This window comes from Solenopsis invicta, chromosome 6, assembly GCF_016802725.1.
Source record: "Solenopsis invicta isolate M01_SB chromosome 6, UNIL_Sinv_3.0, whole genome shotgun sequence".
Classification (NCBI taxonomy): Eukaryota; Metazoa; Arthropoda; class Insecta; order Hymenoptera; family Formicidae; genus Solenopsis; species Solenopsis invicta.
Genome location: NC_052669.1, coordinates 4610508 through 4627380, shown reverse-complemented (window position 1 = coordinate 4627380; position 16873 = coordinate 4610508). Strand labels below are relative to the sequence as shown.

Below are 16873 nucleotides of genomic sequence, written 5' to 3'. Positions count from 1 at the left end.
TCCGCGACATTCTCGGTCGACGAGATTCTCAATTGGCCTTTTTATCACTTAGCTCAGCGCGTAAGACAAGCGGGATGAGGAACGGCGGGGATAGAAAAGCGAGAGGGCGAAGTAAACCAGTTTTTTGTCGAAAACACATGTTATACTCCCTCGATCGCGGACGAAACTTTTCCTTATCGTTCTTTCCCTTGACCATCCCTATTAAGCTAGCCTTTTTATCGCTGACGCGGAATAAGATAAGCGTAGCAATGTTTTAAACTGTAAAGAAATTTTGTAACTCACTCGACCGATGCGCAGCAGCGGAGTTGTAACACAGCTACATTAATCTGTAAAGTACATACAAATCTAAATTATAATAGTGACTATTATTCTTTTTATTTATATTAACTTAAAAAAAGTCGTAATTTTTTTTAAGATAAATTATTCGAAACAATTATAATATGAATTATCAAATAGATTTAATATTTTATTTGTAAATTAAATCTATAACAAAAAAATATTTTTTATGGAAATGTATTTTTTCTTTTAACTATTTTCTTTTTTGCATAGATGGTTTTTTAACTGAGGAGAAAATTTAAAAAATTAACTTTTCTTCCCAGACAGCACACAATATTTCTGATAAATATTTATTATTATTTACATTTCATATATTATAAAATATTTTACAGATATTGTGTGTGTATAAGGAAAGAAATCATAAAATCTTTACCCAAAATGCTATTAAAATATAAACTACATATTTTACATTTATGCTAAGTATAAAGATATATAAAATATTTATATTTTATACATATTTGATAAATTATTTTTATACAATATTTATGATAAATCTTTATGAGCAATTCAATTCAAGATCACAAAACTGTTTAACAAATAATTTCATAAATATTTCTAAAATATTCACATAATTATTATAATCATAAATATTATATTTTGTAAATCTTTTATAAGTATTTTATATTGTGTGGTGTCTGGATTACTTTAATCCTATTACATTTACCGTGGTGATAAACAAAGAATGAATAACAAAATCAGTTACGTAGGAAAAATCGAGAGAATGAAACAAGTCAAATATCTCACCCAAGGGTTGCTCCGCCGTCGCCTGATGCCATCCTGGCCGCTTCCTCCTCTCCTCTCCTCTCCTCTCGTCTCTCAGCTGTTGCACATCCGTGGCACTCACCAAACACTGATCACTCGCGAGAATTAGGTTAACATTCGCGCGTACACTAATTACCGCAACGCGACGATCATCCAACGACACTACGCACGACACCGATATCACTGGCACCCGACGCGACAAAAGAATGATACGAAATATGCGGATTGTGCGTAGACACACTTCTTTCGGTACTCGCAATCTCGCAAAGTCGAGAGATGTCCGTTCGCCGGGATGCAATTGTCTTTTTTGAGATTGCGTCATAAACTTGCTGTGTGGTCTAAATTACCGCAACGCGACGATCACCCGGCACTTCGCACGACGCCGTGACATCACCGGCACGCGACGCAACAAAACAACAACGCGGAATGTGCGGATTGTGCGTAGCTACAACTCTTTCGACAGCTGCGAAATCGGCCTGAACGACGCGATTGCCGACGGACGACGAAAGCTTCAGGGCGACGGAAACTTTTCGAAGATCACGCAATGTATTTACACTCCAGCTATCGCAACGACGCTTTTACGAGCTAAGACGAGAAGCGTTCGCCAGTCGGGACGCGATGTTTTTCTGAGGTTGCGTCATAACCTTGTCGACGCTCGCGCGTAGACTAATTACCGCAACGCGACGATATCACTGGCATGCGACACGACGAAAGACTAACACGGTATGTGCGTAGCCATAATCAACTCTTTTGGCAACCGCAAAATGCCGCGAAATTAGCCTGAACGACGAGACGGACGAGGAGCTCCAGAGGAACGGAAACTTTTGAAAGATCGCGTAGATAATTTCATGTGCCATCTGTCGTGAGACAACACTACGTCGGTAGTCAAGTATCGATTACGATTATCGATTACGATTATCGATCGTCCTAAGACGCGAGCGTACGCAGTTGTTTCCACGTAGGGTGCCGCGCAAAAGGTGGCGCGGTAATTATCTACGCAACTTCGAAAAGTTTCCATCGCTCTGGAGCTGGTCGTCCGTCGCGTCGTTCAGGCCGAATTCGCGGCATTTCGCGGCTGCCGAAAGAGTCGTGGCTACGCACAATCCGTACCTTCCTCGTTATTGTTTCGTCGCCTCGCGTGCCAGTGATATCGCGGCGTCGTGCGAAGTGCCACGGTGATCGTCGTGTTGCTGTAAGTCTACGCGCGAGCAGTCGGCAAGGTTATGACGTACATCCGAAAAACATTACGTTCCGATGGGCGGACGCTTCTAGACTGTGCTCGTCACTCACCCTCTACGTTCGCGTATACGTACACAAGGTTATGTTGTCGTTCGCGCGACGCGACTCCGGCCGGTGCGTGCCGCTCGGCGTGTGTGTCGTCGCCGTCTCGCCGTCTCTCCGTCTCTCGCGAGCGCGCCAAGAGTGAGGTGTTGCGTATACAAGTCGCACGCGACGCACCCGCAATTAAGTTAATCCGCGATTGATCAATGTGAACGCGACGTATCGAACCGACCGTTATACATTACGGGCAAGTATTTCCCTCGTTTCGAATGGAAGTGAGAACAATTCGCAGATCTTCGCCAAGGGTCCTCGTCGTTGCCGCACGCCGGCCGCGTAGTTTCTCGAATGGGGGGCGTGGCGTCTGGGTTCGAGTGTGCCACAGGGACTCGAAAGTGAGCCCCTCGCGCGGAAAAGACGCGACTCGCCCGCCCTCACTCCTCACCTGCTCCCGTAATTAGTGCGATACAAAACAGTGCGATACGCATCGATCGTTATTCATTGTCAATAATGTGTACGTTTTGCGTTTAACTTGTGTCGCGGTTAAAACATCACGCTTCGATCGCGTATTTCTGAATCGATCGTTGCGTCTTAATCAGCGTCGGCGTTGATTCGCGTAACGTCGCGCGATTTTGGAGTGAATTTGCCGCTCTCCGGCGAGGCACTCGACCACCACTCTAGACTTTACGAGATTACGAATGCCAAAAAAGTTATAGCTACGCACAATCCACACATTCCGCGTTATTGTTCCGTCGCGTCGAGTGCTAGTAATATCGGTGTCGTGTGAAATGCCGGATTATCGTCGCGTTCCGGTAAGTAGTGTGCACGCGCTGGCAGTCGGCCAGGTTATGGCGAACTTCAGAAGAACGTCGCGTCCGGCGGAGGGACGCCTCTCGTCTTAGCTCGTAAGGGTCGTTGCGATAGCTGGAGTGTGAATACATTGCGTGACCTTCGAAAAGTTTCCGTCGCTCTGAAGCTTTCGTCGATCGTCGCATCGTTCAGACCAATTTCGCAGCTGCCGAAAGAGTCGTGGCTACGCACAATCCGCACATTCCGCACTGTTGTTTCGTCGCGTCGCGTACCAGTGATATCGGAGTCGTGCGGAATGCCCGATAATCGTCGCGTAGCGGTAATAGCGCTAGTGCTAATCTTAAACTTTATTCTCGCGAGTGATCAGTGTTTTGGTGATTGCCATGGATGTGCAACGGTGCGGCGGAGGGACGAGAGGAGAGGAGAGAAGGAAGCGGTCAGGATGGCATCAGGCAACAGCGGAGCAACCCTTGGGTGAGATATTTATGACTTATTTTATTTGATTTTTTTCTACGTATCTGAGTTTGATTCACTCTTTCTTTATCACCACGGTAAATGTAAACTTTACATCATTGTAACAGGATTAGAGTAATCCAGACAGCATACAATATAAACTATAAAAGATTTACAAAATATAATATTTATGATAATTATTTGAATATTTTATACTCTCTAAAATCTTTAGAGTGGAATTCCACTCTTTTAGATAAAATTCTACTCCAAAAATTTAGAGAGTATATATTTACGAAAATATTTCATAAACATTTTTGTGATCTTAGATTGAACAACTCATAAAGATTTATCATAAATAAAAATATTAATAAAATATTTCTAAAATCTTCGAAGATTTCACGGTCACGAATGTAACAATATTACAAGTGTTTTAAATAATTTATTTTTAAAAAATTACGACTTTCTTTAAGTGAATAAAAATAAAAAAAAATTATTTTTGACGCTATTATAATTTGGATTTATATGCACTTTACAGATTGATGTAGCTGTGTTACAATTCCGCTGCTGCGCATCGGTCTGGTGAGTTATAAGATTTTTTTTACAGTTTGAAAAATTGCGACGCTTATGTTATTCTGTGCCAGCGATAAAAAAAGTTAAACAAAAATGAATGGAAAAACACAGCTGAAAATTTTACGAACGCATCGTCAAAATAAGTATCATTTGCCTCTGTTAAACTAGCCCTAGTGCAAAATTAATTTTAAAATATTTTAAATTAAGGGCAGGAGGTCTAACTTGATAGGGGTCTCTTGATCGTGAATCAAAAGTATCAAAATCTACAGATATTTAGATTTTTCATATTAATCGAAGAAATCAATGGTAATTACTGAGAAATTCGCAGCTTCAATAGTGTCGAGAAAGAGACAGACTCCTTGAATAAGTTTCTGCTCTTTTTCCTCTTATCACAATCTTCCTTCTCTCAGTTTATCTCCTATCTTTCTTCGATTTGCTTTCTCCGCTTCAAGTTGTTGCCTGTAAAGCACTCCTTTCCCTTCAGCATAGCTTACGGTCAGTGAATATAGAACGGAGAAAAGAAGGAAGCCTCGAAGAGCAAGAGTTGCAGCACGCGATCGATCTCTGCTTTTCTCTAATATCATGGATCAGTTGTTTGTAGAAGTTACGTGGGAAAGATCGTATGCTGATCTTTCAAACTTCTCTAAGTAATTCTTCTCTTAATCCAGAAATAGCTCGCACCGATTTTAACATGTCCAATAGATTTTTCCTGCAAACTCAGTGATGTAGTGACTTTTTAATTAAACTCGTTCGAAATAATAAATTAAAATTCTTACGAACAACGACCAGAAGATTGAAATTACAATTTCAAATATTGACACGTGGTTGAATGTTAATAAATTAAAACAAAGCAACAATGTAAAAGTATTTTCATGTAAAAGTGTTACAACAAAGAAAAAATTTTAAAGTTATATAATTTGAAAACTTCTCTTTTTATCTAAATATTTTTATCAAATAATTATAAAGTTGACATATCTGTATCAAAATTATGCTTACTTTAGTTGTTATATTCATGATACGACATTCAAGTACAAAGTAACGCACGTTTGCAAAATACATTTTCTTTCACACACAAAGCTGTTTAATTTCAAAACTGTTACATATTATTATCACAAAATGTCGCTACTACTTTCTATCATAATTATAAGCTATGAGTAATCACTAAAAGAAATATTTCTCTTAGTCGCACGGGTTTCGCATTGACATTGTCCTCCGGCAATTAATCTGATAATTCCGGCATGCGCAATTCCGCAACGCTTGGAATTTCGGTAGACTATCCGAGGGATTCTCGAGTTAAATATACGAACAGAGGTAGAAGGGCGAGGTTGAAGGCTATCGCGATCTCGAGCATTGGCCTTTTAGGCCCAGGGCTCTCGCAACTGACAACTGTGTTTTACGTGCGGAAATCTGTTAATGAGTTGAACTACCGACTAAATCTTGAATAAACTATTTGAATAACCGGGTCATCAGGTTGCATTAATTATTTCTTTAACAAGAAGCACAGTCGCTTTCTTACAAGACCGTTCTTTGATTCGTTCCTTTTTTCTAATTTTCCTTACGTATAATACCTAGCTTCTCTTTCGCGGCTGTACCAGTGAGAAATTCGTAACAACTTGCATTAGAGCCGCGACGACGTTTAAGCAGCTTCAAAACTGCCCGGAAACCGTGAGATAATTAATATTCGCTGCCAGCTCTGTGATGGAAAAAGCTGCATAATTTGAACTCCGCATAAAATTACCGCTGACAGCCATGTCGCGTTTGTAACGAGCCGATTAGCATTTTATTCGGGTATTTGTACTACACGAAAAACTTTATCGGTGATAAGTCACGATGCTTGAAATAATATCTTAATTTTTTAATTAGATTGTACACCGTTTTATTTATACACTTTTATAACTTTAAGATGTATTTTATCGTTTTTAATTTACAAATGACATAACATAAATATGTCTGTTACGTACACTGTAGAATAATACATGTGTATTTTAACTTTATTTAAATGCGTGAATCACTTAAATATGCAAATAAATCTTTTAATTTTTAATTTTTATTTCTTAAAAATTACGATTATTACATTTTTTAAATAGCACTTTAGAATTGAGATTTTTTATATCTGATACTAATAATATATATTAAATAAACGCACTGTAAAATTCCCATAAAGTTTTCACGTATGAGATTAGTTTACATGCAACGTATAAATTACCCTTAATGCAGTAACAATTTGCAACTACTTAAGAAAGTTATACGTGATTAACGAGCATTGTTCGAAAGGCAACATTGAAGGAGAGTTGAGAGACTAGTGACTACGGGTCACGCGACCTGACAAGCTTTCGTTTTTGAGCCAGAGCAAGAGCGTCGTATAAACTGGCGAAATGTCGCATGTACGCCATGGCGACGCGCCGTGATCATGCAACGACCGGAATCGTACTAGTTGTCACGTACAAACAAGCAGTACAGTTCTTGACGTAAAATACGTTTTTATTCGTCACAGAGAACTGCTGGAAAATAGGGACGAGTGAGCACACGGTGATTTATGCGCATATGGCACTGACACTGTAGGATGAGTCATCGCTCTCTTCTAATTAGCTTTTACCATTTATAAAAATTAAACAAATTACAATATAAGTTTATTTATGGCTTCTTTAAGTAAAATTATGTATTTAATTATCCTGTATTTTTTATATTATATTGAACATTTTAATTTACATTGTTTTGGTTGATTTATTTTTACATTGTGTTAATCCAACCCTTTGTCTGTTGCTGGCACTCTTGATTTCTGCGATTTAAAATTCTGAATTTTTAGAATAAAATATTTGAAAATTTAAAACTTCTCGGAAAATTCCAAGAAGTTCAGAAAATTCTTAGAAATATAGATAGTAATTTTCTTGTTGACTATGTCCTCCTAATGCTAAATCGATTTTTATAAATTTAAGTTTATGCATTAAATCTAAACGTAAAACTATAATAAATTGCAAATTTAAAATTTTCTTAATCAGTGCTTATGGAGTAGATGAGAATTTAATATATATTATAGGAATAGTTGTGCAGGAATATGTTATTTATGAAACAAACATTTCATTAATACAGATTTTATTACGTTTTCAAATGACGCTTATGTACGCTTATTAATAAATGTTACACTTGATAATATAAAATTCAAGAAGATCTATGTATAAAAAATAATTTTCTAACTTGCAGAAAGTCACAAAGATGTTTTAATAAAATTTTAGAAATATCTTTAAATACATGTTTTTTAAACACGCGTATGGTTTGGGTATCTTATAATTTTTTTTGCTTGTAATTACGAAAAAATTAATTAAACCTTGGCTAAGAAATCTTGTCTTTAGAAAAAAGTTTATATCGATTTTGTCATTGATCAAACTTCTTTGGACAAGAAAGTACGCCAAGGGGAAAGTTCTATTGTATGTCGAAAAGACGTAGTGTAGTTAGATGGTTGAATGACACAGCGGTTTCGAGATCCTCAGGCATACTTTGAAGCACTCTCGTACATAAGGATGCTTTCCTCAATACATCGGAGACTGTGATAGACTTTTCATAAAAATATCTTGTTTTCCGTTCATCTCATCAATTACATAAGCCGAATTTCATGACGATTTGAGACTAGTAGAATTGTGCTTTAATTAAAAAGCTCTCATTGTTATGGATGAGGGCTTTGCGTGGTTGTTAAAATCCTTCTTGATTGTCCTCACCAAGTCTCTTTCGACTGTAATTTTGAGTTACAAACCCACTACGAGTGCTATTCTCAGGTGTAGCTTGTCAGTTTGAAGATGCTATTATTTATCGAGTTTTCTTCATTAAAAATCTGAAGAGGATTCGACCAAGTTTGTATGCTAGCTAAAATATTATTTAGAAATATATATGTATTATATAAGTTTGATAATTTTTTTATTTTTATTTATGCTAGACATATAAAAATATTTTACAGAAAGAAATTTTGTTAGATATATTATAAAAAATATTTTTTTACAAATCATTATTTGTGATTATTAAAAGTTAAAGTTTTTTGTCGATTTACAGTCTTTTATCGAATTTCAGCAAGAAATATGTTATTACTTCTAATTCAAGCTTATCAAAAAGATATTGGAAACATCTATCTGGTTTGGCTTTTTAAATAAAACATTCGTCTACAGGATACTACAGTTCATCTTCTACCGCCGTTTTCACAATTCCCGCAATTTCGTTCACATTTCCAGCGATCCCTTTTCAAAATCTCTTTTCAGTACTGCCTGATTTCAGTCAGTCTGAAAAATCCGTACGCCATTATCTGGCCCGAGCAAGACAGCCGCTTCAAAATCCCGTTACAAATCGCTGCACTCTATCCACGAGGATTCAATTGGCGATATTACGAGATCGCTTTGTCGTACTCGTCCACTGAGACTCTGGATTCAGTTAATAAAAAGTCGCCGGAAAGATACGGGATATTTGTCAGGAACGAAAATGAACAAAGTAATCTAACGTTACTTACAAAGAAGCGAATATCATTTCCTCGATTTCCCGTGAGAACTTATTTTACTTCAATATATGATACATTTTTTTTCTGAAGAATACAGGTAATCCGCTTTTTAGAAAAATTTTATACGTATTTTTTATTAAAATTTATGTTTTAATCAACTACGATTTAATGTATACGTAATATTATTTGCAATAAATTTTCAATTTTGGTTATTATAAACTATTTGCTTTTTTTCATTTCTATTGGAAATAGTTTACAGTAATCGAAATCGAAATGTATATATTTTTTTAGCATTCTAGAAAAATTTAATTATCGTTAGAAACTAATTGATGAAAATAGCTCTCAGCTCGAAATTATAATATAAATCTCATTACTTTAAACGCCGAGTTACCCAAATGATGATAGCATGTAATGGGTGTGATGTTACGCGATAAATGAACCAATTTCCCGAGGATTTAGCCTGTCTCAATATTGGTAGTTTTAGAGGTGCGCGTATTGAGGTTCCTGACTATCCCGGATCACCTCGGAGCCAAGTTTCTCTGAGAGATAAGTGGTTATCGACGCCAGCAGTGGATTTTCTAGATGAAAAAATCGTCTCCGTCTTATCCTAAGATGTATAAATCGCTTGCCCTGTGCTTTAGAGGCATATCGATATTTCCTTGCGCCCTTCGGTCGATGAATATACCATGACAGCCACATGAAAGTTATTTATAACATGAGTTAACGTAAGCTTTATAGAGCCATTTATTTTCTACGTGATGAGAACAATAGATTTGACTTTGCCTTTTACGCGCGATGCACTATCTTTGTCTGTCCTATCAGTCATATTTTTTCGTCACTTTCATTCCATTTTGATTCACTCTAATTTCAAACATTGTAAACTATAATACAGATTGCTAACAGTACAAAAGATCAGTTTCCAGGCAAAAACTGTATTATTGCAAATTGGATGTTTAATTATGCATGAAATAACATTTTATGCTATCAACAGTACCGAATCAATTATTATTAATAGAATTTTTGAATTGGATTATCTACGTTTTTATTACAATTTGTTGAGTATATTCGCTGTTTCATCCTTGCACCCACGCGAGATTGCAATTCCCCTTTCACGATACGCGAAACAGGAAGTTTGTACTACAAATTTGTCCTTTCGCGAATGCGTCCGTTTTCACGCTGTGTATCATTTACGTGCTCTGTGTACACTTGTGCTCTGCGTCTACGCTCACATGGGAAATTCGCTAGTGTGTCGCACGTATGTATCCGAAAGCGCCAGCGTGGCCGAATTAGACTGCTTGTTCATTGACAGGCTCATCCGCACTTCCGGTAACTCTCGCTTCTACTAATTAATGCTTATATGTGCTCGCATTCAGAAGCCGTCATCACAAGATCGATAATTCGGCTAATTTGCTGATTATACTAAACTAGCTTTGACGCCTGCACGTTAATTTTCATAGCGTACAAAGTTTACTGCGAAAAAAGTTTCCTATACGGAGAAAATTAAATTTCCATGTAACCCTGTTATTTTTAACGTGATAGACACTAAACAATTTTAATGAATTAATTAGTGATAAAAAATTATTCTCGATAGATAAATGATTGAAAAATATTATACGTTGTACGAATAATCGCAGTAATATGTAATTTGTAAGAATAATGAAATTTTTATTGATTGAGATAAAATGTAATAGAGTCCAATTATTTTAAATTATTCCAAATTATCTCTAGGTTCGTCATTGATCAATTCAGAAGTATTTGATTTTGAAATGAATGAAGTCTTATAATAATTCCCGACTTCAATCTTCATTTACCAAATTTTCCCCTCTCAATAATCATTACATCCTATCGGAGACGAGTGTTTACGAGCAAAAATTAGTTTTCATTCGAAAAATGGAAGACGCATGTATAGCATGCCCTAGAGTGCTCTTTTTCCTAAATCGTTTCTTTCCCCCCGAACGATTTTATCTCGCGAAATGACATAAGGAACATACTTCGACGTCCTTTCCGGCGGTTGCACCCTCCGCATCTGCTCGTATCGTGGCGATCCCTTTGATGTTCCCCAGGCACATGCGGGTATCCGCCGCGGCTTGGGAATAAACGAAAATTGTCAGAAAGGGTACAGGACGAGTGCCCATTCTCCGTCCCACGCGCCACACAGAACATATCATTAAAGATTTCCATTTCGTTGTCAGTTTACATCTCGTCGATGTAATGGCACTATAATGGCGCACCGCAGAATTCGACGAGCTTTGCATATTGGATGGGTATCACATTGTATTATACGTATGCACAGATTGATGCACGTGCATGTCGTTAGCGTGACTAGTCGGACGTATGCGAGAGCTGACTGTATCCCGGAAATGTCAGTGCCGTCCTTAAAACATAATAATTAATTAGCAAACCGAGCACGCGCCACGTGGATCTATCGGCGTATAACGAAACTGCAGTTGATATACCGCATCAGCAAGTTTCGCGGAACGTTATTATATCTGCGCGCGAGGATAATTATTCATGTTGATGGAACATCGTGCCCTCCGTGCCTAGCGGAAGTTACCGCGATCTGCGCTGCTTTCAGGAGCGAGCGAGCGAGCGAGCGGATTGAAAATCTCCGCGGAAAACACCGATTGTTTTATTAAACGCAACCAACGTTGCGAAAGAGAAATTCGGGAAGGGAGCGGAGGAGAAAGAGGGAGCGATTTCATCTCGATGCAAGCCTGGACACGCTCAATAAATGTTGTCGTACCTTCTTGCCTCTTGTACGTGCGTACTATTAACTGCGTTACGTGCTCGCATCGTGAAATAAATTAGATTTCGAGTGCCACGGATAAACTGCCATTCCTGTCGCGGCAGCGGAATTTATGGCCGCGAGCCTTAAAGGTGCCACGTTCTGCGTTATTAATGACTGGTTTGTGTTTAATGCGCGGCAGTCGCGCTCCCGCACGTACTCTTTATAACACGACCGTATGGAAGATGAAAATGCTATTGGTCGGCCATTGATCTTGCTGGCAGCTTCGATGCGAGATTAGTGCGTGACCCTCTTGCGCCAATTTTTTTGACGTGAATAATTTTCCTTCGAGTTTATTGAGAAAGAGTTTTTTTGCATACTTGGCATTTTATTGAATTTTATAGTTTTATTACCGTTGAATATCGATAAATTGTTTAAGAGAGAATTGCTAAATGAAGCACGGTCACCTAAATTGTACCTCATTAATATTTTATATTTTTTATTGTAAATAACATTTAGTGACAAATATATAAAATAAATGAGAAATGAGTATAAACAATAATTTAACAGGTTATATCTCTTGTTTGTGTGTGCTACAAACAGTTTAAAAGATCAGGTGCAACTGATGTTAATTTTTGATCAATTTATATAGCTGATAATAACGTAATTATGTAATTTTATAAGGAATTTTTATATTTTTATACAACTTGTTAGGTTTCTTAAATTCCGTTAAAAATTTTATAACAGTATATTAGAGTAGGATATTAGAGTAAGATTGATAAAGAATAAATGAAACTAATATAAATTAAATTCAAGCTAGTCTTATTTTGACATTATTATCTTTCCATTATTATTTATAAACTACAACTAGACAAAACGGGCGCGCGCGTGGTGCGCGCTTCAAGACCTATATTACACAATTCCATACAAATTACAAATTAAATATTATATTATTAACCCCTCAATACAAATAGTCAAAATATTGGATCTCCGCGAACGGCTGTCATTTACGAGGTAATTGCTGAATGAGAACCGATCAGCACATTGGAAAAGCGACAACAACAAATTTCGAGATTTCGAGTATTGATGCAATGCACTTTTTAAGATGGAATTAAATATTTTATCCTTTTTCAACAAATTATTAATGAAATAAATATTAATTAATAATACTTTATAGTTTTAATTACTTTAATTCACAAATTTGATACTTTTTAAGGCTTTTTGATTTAGAAGACTCATGGGTACAATTTAGGTGATTACTTATATTGTATTTTTTGCAACATGTTGCAAAAAGACTTATAAATATTAAATCATTATTGATGAATAATTAAAAATTATAGCAATAAGTACCTGAAACCAAAATATAACTTTTATTTGTGATTGAATCAGTGTTAATTGAGAAATATAATAAAAAGTAACAAGTGATACTCGTTTGATAATTCCCTTCTTTAAATCCAGCCTAAATACGCTATTTTTTAAAATAAATTTTTAAGAATTTTTGAAACTGTATTTGTTATTTTTTAAGTATATAATTTAGACAATAAAGTTAATTATATGCATTAAAATTTTTTAAAATAATATTTATTTAAAATTGTATATATCTAGTCAGAAATATCTACTGTTAATTATCGTCGTTAAATACAACAGCGCGAGTCGTCTTGAATAAAATAGCAGCTCAGACATCCTAATTAGAGTCGTGAATTCTCAATCTTGAACAACACTCACGTGTGCCAGACACGGTAGATATCGGCACTCCGGCGGAATTAAAACCCGCGTCGTACTAATTAATGCAGATCGGCTGTAATTACCGATGCTGAGAGAAGCCAAGTATCATTCTTGGCGTTCAGTGTCTCGCGAAAATAGCGCGTTGGAAATCAATCACTCGCATCCCTATGCATACGCTGATTTGATATACGTCTCATGTGCTCCTGATTGTCTTACATTCTCGACGTTGCAGACGCATGCACGTGAAAACATCGATGAAGTTTAAAGCAAAATAATAATCCACTCCCCTAAAAAAAAAAGCTAGAAGATAGAAATGTCAAATCGTCGGTACTGGGTTTGATAAGCATGTATATATGCAAATCTCTCTGTGATATCAAATATTCCGCTTCCGTGAGACCCGGCTATCATTACATTCGGTTGCATCTCGGCGGTAGTCTCGTCACGTGATACACATCGAGAAAAATCTGATAGGGCGAATAGAATAGAATAAGATGCAGTGTTCGGTCGCATAGATATCCCGCGGCTAGGTTTCGTTGCAGGAAGTAGCGGCGCAAGGAGTTGGCATGCACTCTATAAATGTATACGGTGTTGGATATGAGAAAAGAAATAAGAATAAACTACCGCTGCGTCTCGTACTAAGAATCGGATCGTCGAAGAGTATTTTCTGAAACTTTAAACTGCTAAAGAAGATACAAGTCTCGCGTTAACTTCTTATATGAGTTTAGAGTGTTACGTGCCGAGAGCGCGCATATACCGATTACTTCCGCTGAGAGATCGCGGCGTGTAATGTCGTCATCTGGCGTTCTATTAATCTAGATCCGTAACCACGGCGTGCGGTATCGCAATGATGATACGAAGCACCAAGTTTCCCCGTTATCCGTCATAGCGACGATTTTACGTTTCTCTATCACGATATTAATGGGATGTTGTTTCTGTCAGAAACGAGAAACTATGAGACAGAACGCCCTAAGTAAATATAATCCTCGCTCATGACTCAACGCATGTGGAATTTCGTTTCGGATGTGCGAGGAGATATATCCCAGATGTATGATGAGCCCCAACATACATGATTGATATTTTAAGCGTCAAGTTTGCTACGTGTGTATTCTCTGTTGCATGCTTAGAGCTTTGTACTTATTACAATGTAGATCCTTTATTTTCACTATAAAGTGACATGGAACAATGCACATAACATGACACATTAGAAAGAGCGCGAAATCAATAATTGTAGTTTTAACAAATTTCAACAAAATAAAACAAAAATTAGAAAAGAAAACTAATTTTTTTTCAAGAATCATATAAAATTACGAGAGATAAATTAATATCTTTGTAAAATTTTGCTTTAATATTGTTGAACTATTAGGATAATTAATATATTGCACTCAAGAAATGGCTAATAACGATCAAAATGGATCTTAATGCTCAAATAATAATTTTGCAAGTAATTTTATTTACATTTTCTAGTTCCCCAAATTACGTGTGTCGGTTTTGAAACGCAGTTCTTAAATTGAACCAGGAAAGTAATATAAAATAATGTACATATTTTATGGTCTTATAAGTATACTAATTATTGTTTATACACATCAGCCTTTCGAGATGTTCTCTTAAGATCATTTGTTATTACGATAAATATTGCCACATGCCTCGCTAGTCGAACTGGTTAAGACGTTCGCATGGAATGTAGAGGGATCCAGATTCAAACTTTGGCTAAGGTAATATTTATCGCAATAAATTTTTGACAGTTTTCCGAGATGGGAGTAATCTTATGGATGTTTATTAGCATCAATATTATTAAATTGATTAAAAATTTAATATTGTGATATTAATTTTCTGGTTCAGTTTAGAAGCAAAAACCGACGAATATGACGCGCAATTCGGGGAACTAGAAAATGTATGTAAAATCATATAGAAACTTATTATTTGAGAACCAAGATCCACTTTGACCATTATTGGCTATTTCTCGATTTAAATGTGTTATATGCTTCATGGTTTCAGAAGTATATTAATTATCATCAATACATATGTATACCTGTAGTTAATATTTTTTAAAGACTTATAATGAATTTTATAGACGCATGCTTTGATGCTAGTTAATTTATTTCTACATTATGCATTTGACACTGTCTTGTAATATTTAATGAAATTTCTCCAAAGTAGACAAGGGAAAAGTTAAAATCATTATTTGTAATATATAGGAGCGAGTTGTGGAGGGTAGTTTGTCGCCTATATTGGCACTTCCTGTAAGTACGTTTAATCCTATTATCGGCTAACGATTGTGGACGGTCATAGTTGTCTTAACTTGTCTAATTATCAGTGCCCAACTTGTTGCTCGCAAACTGAGCAGAACAATAGTTACTCAACAAGGTGCGGCTAGTTATCAAAGTTTACTAGGATTCCGCCTTTGAGGGTCCAATTAGTCGGCAAGCTATGTAAATTTCAGGTACTTACCTATCGTGGATAGCTCCAAGTCCGATAATAACGAATTAGACATACGGAACAAGCAAATATTTGCAAATACATGTATATAATACGTATTGTACCGTCCGAAGAGGCTGCTCAGGTTGCCTAGTATTACAATTTGCAAATATCTAAAATAAACAAGAAACTAAATACTACAGTATAGTAAAGAAAAAAAAGATCAATTTTTACGGTAACGCAATATATCTTTCGAGATAAATTATTAGTATTGTATTATTAACTTGCAATTTATTCTCATGTTCAACTTTAACGTATAGCTTTGGATGCTTCTTTATATATCATTTAAATGTAGAAATAATATCAAACGCATTGATTCAAAGGCAAAGCATATATCTGCAAGAGCCATAAAAAAAAATAGCTGCTGTCTCAGGAGCAATGCTTTAAGCGTTACTCTCCTGTCACTTAATCGCATCGTTCGTAACTTACGGGCATACGCATCGCGAAGTCGTATTGCATGCCCGAGGGCTATCGCCGTTACAGAAGGCGATCAGCAATTACTCGATATTAGCTACCTCCATTGGCAATCTGTGGCGATCGGAATGCTTTCATTAATACCACAGAGAATGTAGTTATTTAGGGTGGCACGTACGGCAGGCTTACGCGGAGACGTGATTTACGAGCCATCTCGCCGGCTCTAATATAGAAATAGACGAACCGATCGCGGCTTTCCTGACATAACGCCCCGCAGGTTGCGGAAAGGGGGTGCAAGGCAGAGAGAAGAAAAAAAAAAGAACCGCTCTGGTTTTATCTCGCCTCGGGTGTAAAGCAATCTCGCAACGGAGCTTCATCCGGCTCTCAGCTATGCGCGGTGCCGATAGCGATATCTCCGTGCTTAATTCATTAGCGTGGACAGTAATTAAGGTTGTTATGGGCGTGCAAGAAGCGCAAAAGTCCCCGCGCAAAGTATAACCGATCGTTTTGCCCGATCGCGCGACCGATAACGCCGGGATCGGTTGTTGGAGTGGACGTCCGATCGCGATTTATGGCGCGCCGCCGCAATATACGCGCGGCTTTGGCGCGCATATCCTTCGCGCGATAAATCTCGCTAAAGAAATACAGCGGGATTATATTATTAAAATTACGGCAATGAATCGCGTGTCAATTCCGTACAATTGAGGTAACGGTGAGATAAACGACTTAATCGATCTCGGAATTCGCGGCGTTTCCGCTGCTTTCGCGTAACACGTTGATCCTCGCGCGAACAACTAATGTCGCGAATGCGCTCGTTATAATAACGGCGCGGTCGCTTAATGTCGTAG

The 16873-nt window shown here is 37.1% G+C and overlaps 1 long non-coding RNA gene across 2 annotated transcripts in view; it reads left to right on the top strand.

The window, feature by feature from the left end:
- The first annotated feature begins 2455 nt into the window (after positions 1-2455).
- Positions 2456-16873, top strand: part of LOC120358136 — a 286272-nt gene continuing 271854 nt past the window's right edge. For both annotated transcript variants that reach the window (XR_005575068.1, XR_005575067.1), the window contains exons 1-2: positions 2456-3660; positions 4175-4218. This is a non-coding gene — a long non-coding RNA (uncharacterized LOC120358136). The remainder of the gene's footprint in view (positions 3661-4174; positions 4219-16873) is intronic.